The sequence below is a fragment of the Panulirus ornatus genome, chromosome 73 (genome assembly GCF_036320965.1).
Source record: "Panulirus ornatus isolate Po-2019 chromosome 73, ASM3632096v1, whole genome shotgun sequence".
In the NCBI taxonomy this organism is placed as follows: domain Eukaryota; kingdom Metazoa; phylum Arthropoda; class Malacostraca; order Decapoda; family Palinuridae; genus Panulirus; species Panulirus ornatus.
In genome coordinates, this window is record NC_092296.1 from 4,359,001 (window position 1) to 4,365,000 (window position 6,000).

The 6,000-nt window shown below is 41.8% G+C and overlaps 1 long non-coding RNA gene across 1 annotated transcript in view; it reads right to left on the minus strand.

Annotated features, from left to right (window-relative positions):
• Nucleotides 1-5,957, minus strand: part of LOC139748376 (uncharacterized) — a 30,231-nt gene extending 24,274 nt beyond the window's left edge. Inside the window, exons 1-2 of the long non-coding RNA XR_011712650.1 lie at nt 5,799-5,957; nt 5,254-5,444 (exon numbers count right to left, since the gene is read on the minus strand). This is a non-coding gene — a long non-coding RNA (uncharacterized lncRNA). The remainder of the gene's footprint in view (nt 1-5,253; nt 5,445-5,798) is intronic.
• Between the last annotated feature and the right edge of the window lie 43 nt (nt 5,958-6,000).

Consider the following 6,000-nt stretch of genomic DNA (forward strand, 5'->3'; position numbering starts at 1 on the left):
TTGGAGGGAACGAGGAGAAGAGGGAGACCAAATTGGAGGTGGAAAGATGGAGTGAAAAAGATTTTGTGTGATCGGGGCCTGAACATGCAGGAGGGTGAAAGGAGGGCAAGGAATAGAGTGAATTGGAGCGATGTGGTATACCGGGGTTGACGTGCTGTCAGTGGATTGAATCAAGGCATGTGAGGCGTCTGAGGTAAACCATGGAAAGCTGTGTAGGTATGTATATTTGCGTGTGTGGACGTATGTATATACATGTGTATGGGGGTGGGTTGGGCCATTTCTTTCGTCTGTTTCCTTGCGCTACCTCGCAAATGCAGGAGACAGCGACAAAGCAAAAAAAAAAAAAAAAAAAATATTTCTTGCACTTACTTTACCTATATTTCACCTACCATTTCTCCAATAAAATGCCCATTATTCTATGCATTCATCCATCCATATTCAACTGCAGTTTCACTTCCACACTTCACTGCCTTCCTGCCAGGTCCGATTTCAAATTGTCAGTTTTAAGATAATATACATTACCAGTCAGTGATTACATATTCATACAGTATGTGCAAGGAGTTCTGCACTTTTAGGGCCACTTCTATAAGAGGCATGTTTGAGGAAAAAACCTGGATGTTTTGGCTCTGAGTGAAACAATGCTCAAAGGTAAAGAGGAAGAATGATATGAAAATGTCTCAGGTGTAAAGTTGGGTAGGTGGGGACAAAAGCTAAGGGAGTAACACTACTACTGATGCTGGAAATGTGGGTGTGTAATAGTTTAAGAAGTGATTTCTTCATTGATGTGGATAAAAACGAAAATGAATGGCAAGAAATGGATGATTATTGGTGCTTATGCTCTTAGGCATGAGCAGAAAGAAGGCACGTGTTTTGGGAGCAGCTTAGTGAGTGTCAGCAGTTTTGATGTATGAGACTGGGTACTAGTGATGGGTGATTTAAATGCAAAGATGAGCAATGTGGCAGGTGAGGGTACAATTCGTTCAAATAGGGTATTCTGTGTTATGAATGGAAATGGTGAGAGGCGTGTGGAGTTGTGCTGAAATAAGATTGGCGATTAGGAATATCTGGTTTAAAATGAGAAATATACACAAGTATATGTAAGTGAGTAGGAGAGATGGTCAATAGGCATTATTAGATTTGTAGAGGTTTTCTGAAAGGAAGACAATGTTGGGGTGAAGAGAGTGGTGAGAGTAAGTGAGCTTGGGAAGGAGACTTGTGTGAGGAAGTGCCAGAAGACTGAGTACAGAATGGAAAAAGGTGAAAATGGGGGATGAAAGGGGAGTGGGGGAGGAATGGGATGTATTTAGGGAAGCAGCAGGGGCTTGTACAAAAGATGCTTGAGGCATGAGAAGCGTCGGAGGTGGGCAGATTGGAAATGGTGGTGAGTGGTGGGATGAAGAAGTAAGATTATAGTGAAAGAGAAGAGAGAGGCATTTGAACAATTTTTGCAGGGAAAGAATGCAAATGACTGGGAGATGTATAAAAGAAAGAGGCAGGAGGTCAAGAGAAAGGTGCAAGAGATGAAAAAGAGGGCAAATGAGAGTTGGGTGAGAGAGTATCATTAAATTTTAGGGAGAATAAAAAGATGTTTTGGAAGGAGGTAAATAAAGTGTGTAAGACAAGGAATCAAAGGGGAACATCAATGAAGGGGGCTAATGGGGAGGTGATAAGTAGTGGTGATGTGAGATGGAGAAAGTATTTTGAAGGTTTGTTGAATGTGTTTGATGATAGTGGCAGATACAGGGTGTTTTGGTCAAGGTGGTGTGCAAAGTGAGAGGGTTAGGGAAAATGATTTGGTAAACAGAGAAGAGGTAGTAAAAGCTTTACGGAACATGAAAGCCGGCAAGGCAGCGGGTTTGGATGGTATTGCAGTGGAGTTTATTTAAAAAAAAAAAAGGTGACTGTATTGTTGACTGGTTGGTAAGGTTATTTAGTGTATGTATGACTCATGAAGTGCCTGGGGACTGGCGGAATGCTTGCATAGTACAAAGGCAAAGGGGATAAGAGTGAGTGCTCAAATTACAGAGGTATAAATTTGTTGAGTATTCCCGGGAAATTATATGGGAGGGTATTGATTGAGAGGGTGAAGGCATGTACAGAGCATCAGATTGGGGAAGAGCAGTGTGGTGTCAGAAGTGGTAGAGGATGTGTGGATCAGGTGTTTGCTTTGAAGAATGTATGTGAGAAATACTTAGAAAAGTAAATGGATTTGTATGTAACATTCATGGATCTGGAGAAGGCATATGATAGAGTTGATAGAGATGCTCTGTGGAAGGTATTAAGAATATGTTGTGTGGGAGGTAAGTTGTTAGAAGCAGTGAAAAGTTTTTATCGAGGATGTAAGGCATGTGTACGTATAGGAAGAGAGGAAAGTGATTGGTTCTCAGTGAATGTTGGTTTGCGGCAGGGGTGCGTGATGTCTCCATGGTTGTTTAATTTGTTCATGGGTGGGGTTGTTAGGGAGGTGAATGCAAGAGTTTTGGAAAGAGCAGCAAGTATACAGTCTGTTGTGGATGAGAGAGCTTGGGAAGTGAGTCAGTTGTTGTTCGCTGATGATACAGTGCTGGTGGCTGATTCGGGTGAGAAACTGCAGAAACTGGTGACTGAGTCTGGTAAAGAGTGTGAAATAACAAAGCTGAGAGTAAATGTGAATAAGAGCAAGGTTATTAGGTACAGTAGGGTTGAGGGACAAGTCAACTGGGAGGTAAGTTTGAATGGAGAAAAACTGGAGAAAGTGAAGTGTTTTAGATATCTGGGAGTGGATTTGGCAGCACATGGAACCATGGAAGCAGAAGTGAGTCATTGGGTGGGCGAGGTGGCAAAAGTTCTGGGAGCGTTGAAAAATGTATGGAAGTCGAGAACGTTATCTTAGAAAGCAAAAATGGGTATGTTTGAAGGAATAGTGGTTCCAACAATGTTATATGGTTGTGAGGTGTGGGTTTTAGATAGAGTTGTGTGGAGGAGGTTGGATGTGCTGGAAATGAGATGTTTGAGGACAATATGTGGTGTGAGGTGGTTTGATTAAGTAATGAAAGGGTAAGAGAGATGAGTGGTAATAAAAAGTGTGTGGTTGAGAGAGCAGAAAAGGGTGTTTTGAAATAGTTTGGTCACATGGAGAGAATGAGTGAGGAAAGATTGACAAAGAGGATACATGTGTCAGAGGTGGAGGGAAGAAGGAGAAGTGGGAGACCAGATTGGAGGTGGAAAGATGGAGTGAAAAAGATTTTGAATGATCGGGGCCTGAACATGCAGGAGGGTGAAAGACGTGCAAGGAGTGGAGTGAATTGGAATGATGTGGTATACTGGGTCGACGTGCTGTCAATGGATTGAACCAGGGCATGTGAAGCGTCTGGGGTAAACAATGGAAAGTTTTGTGGGGTCTGGATGTGGGAAGGCAGCTGTGGTTTTGGTGCATTATACATGACAGCTAGAGGCTGAGTGTGAACAAATGTGGCCTTTGTTGCCTTTTCCTAGCGCTACCTTGTGCACAAGCGGGGGAGGGGGTTTTCATTTTATGTGTGGCAGGGTGGCAATGGGAATGAATAAGGGCAGACAGTATGAATTATGTACATTTGTATATATATATATGTATACAATGAGATGTATAGATATGTATATGTGCTGCGTATGGACGCGTATGTACATACATGTGTATGTGGGTGGGTTGGGCCATTCTTTCATCTTTTTCCTTGCACTACCTCGCTAACGCGGGAGACAGCAACAAAGTATAATAAAAAAAATAATTAATTGGTAGGAGGGTGAAAAGCATGCAAGGAATGAAGTGAATTGGAATGATGTGGTATACCGGGGTCGACATGCTGTCAATGGATTGAACCAGGGCATGTGAAGTGTTAGGGGTAAAACATAGAAAGTTTTGTGGGGCCTGGATGTGGAAAGGGAGCTGTGGTTTCAGTGCATTAAACATGATAGCTAGAGCCTGAGTGTGAATGAATGTGGCCTTTGTTGTCTTTTCCTAGTGTTATCTCGTGCATGCGCGGGGGAGAGGGGGGGTGCCATTTCATGGGTGGCAGGGTGGCGACAGGAGTGGATGAAGGCATCAAGTATGAATATGTACATGTGTATATGTCTGTGTATGTATATGTATGTATATGTTGAAATGTATTGTTATGTATGTGTGTGTGAGGGTGTGTATGTATACATATGTTTATGTGGGTGGGTTGTGCCATTCTTTTGACTGTTTCCTTGTGCTACCTTGCTAATGCAGGAGACAGTGCCAAAGTATAATAAATAAATATTAATTAGTAGGCCTGTAAAAGAGTTTTGGATGTAACTATCTATGTATATCTCTAACAACTGTTTCATAACTAAGTCACTCCAGTGACACCTCTTGGCCTCACCCTTAACAGGCCACTGGCAGACGGCAAGTCTAGCACAGTGTTTGTAGAGGCACCTATCTAATGTTCCCAATGATGACTACTATCTAATGCTCCTACCTAATGTTTCTACCTAATCATCCTACCTAAATGTTCCTACCTACTACTTTATCTACTGCTCCTACCATTTTGCCAAAAGGCAGGGCTAGTGCATAGTGCTCACTGTACGAAAACCTAGTTATGCAGAATGAGATGCATGAGTTAAGTGTAGTCAAGTTTTACATTAGACACGGCCAGATTGTATGTTTGTGGATATTATGCCAGTAGTCCATATCTTAAGGTAAAAAAAAAAAAAAAAAGAAAACTACCTAGACAGAGGAGTGCAACTTGACAACCTCTTAAGTGTTGGCTCACTAAACAGATGTCATTAATCCTACTGATATACCACCTAGTCATTGGTTCCCTGCCAACTAATACCTTGACAAATTAAGTCCCAATGTTTGCTTACCGATTCTGAACTCCCTTGCTATTATTTTGGCAATTGGTTGGCTGCTAAAGTGTTGTCTTGATCATCAGTACTTATTTCCGTGGCAACCACTTAAAAAGCAATTCTCACGTATAAATACACATGGACTTGTAAATTTAAGTCGATATGTGTACGTAAAGGTAATATGTACATAAAGTAACCATAAACAGCAATGTACCATTTAGTGTCTTGCAAGGCTCAAAACCCAGGGGTGATAACATTTTAGATTTGTTACAGACAAATGCAAACAATCTTATACATGAAGTTGATGGGAGGACAGTCAGATAATAGGGACCACAAACAAATAAAATTCAATATAATGATGAGAATAGGAAGAACAAAATGTTCATTCTCAACTTTCATAAAGCCAACTTTGCAGGGCTACATAGATACCTTGCTCGTGTTGACTGGGTGGCACCAATGAACATGGAGTGAGGTCGGACGGACCAAGCAGTGCAAGCAGTGTGGGGTCAGGTTGGGCAGGTGACTCGGATCAGCTTAGCGGTGGCCTCAGGTTAAGTGTGGGCGAGGCAGTTGAGACCAATAACACCATGATGATTTCCGTAGAAAGGTTCCTGGTAACACTGAAAATGGAACAAGAATTGAATAATCCATATAGGCAATATAGAACTAGCATTAATGACCCTAAAATGGCTAAATAATAAAATGAAACAACAAATAGGGCAGAAGCGCTTGTACAAGGTAAAATGGGGGGGTAACAGTTTACCGATAAGCAAATCAACTTATATACAGATTTTAATCCAATGAACCTCTCAGAAGGAAAAATTATATAAAATCTTTACGTAGGAAATGGCTTGGGCTAATGGGGAGCATTCTCTGTTGACAATCTCTGCCTCAGCACTTGTTTACTCTATTAACACCATACTCTCAATATCCCATCAACTTTCTCTACCCATCCATGACATTCAGTAACTCACCTTCATGTACGTCACGTCAAATCACTTCGTTACAACTTGGAATACGAGATATTTCACAATATTCAGGCAACTCTTTTCCTACATGTTTGTATCACTTGGCAGAGAAGATGTCGTCCATTTAATCCCCAGTGACCAATGAGAGACCACCAGGCGGAGGTATGTACCTCGCGTCTCGACCAATCACGTGTCACCTTCAAGGCGG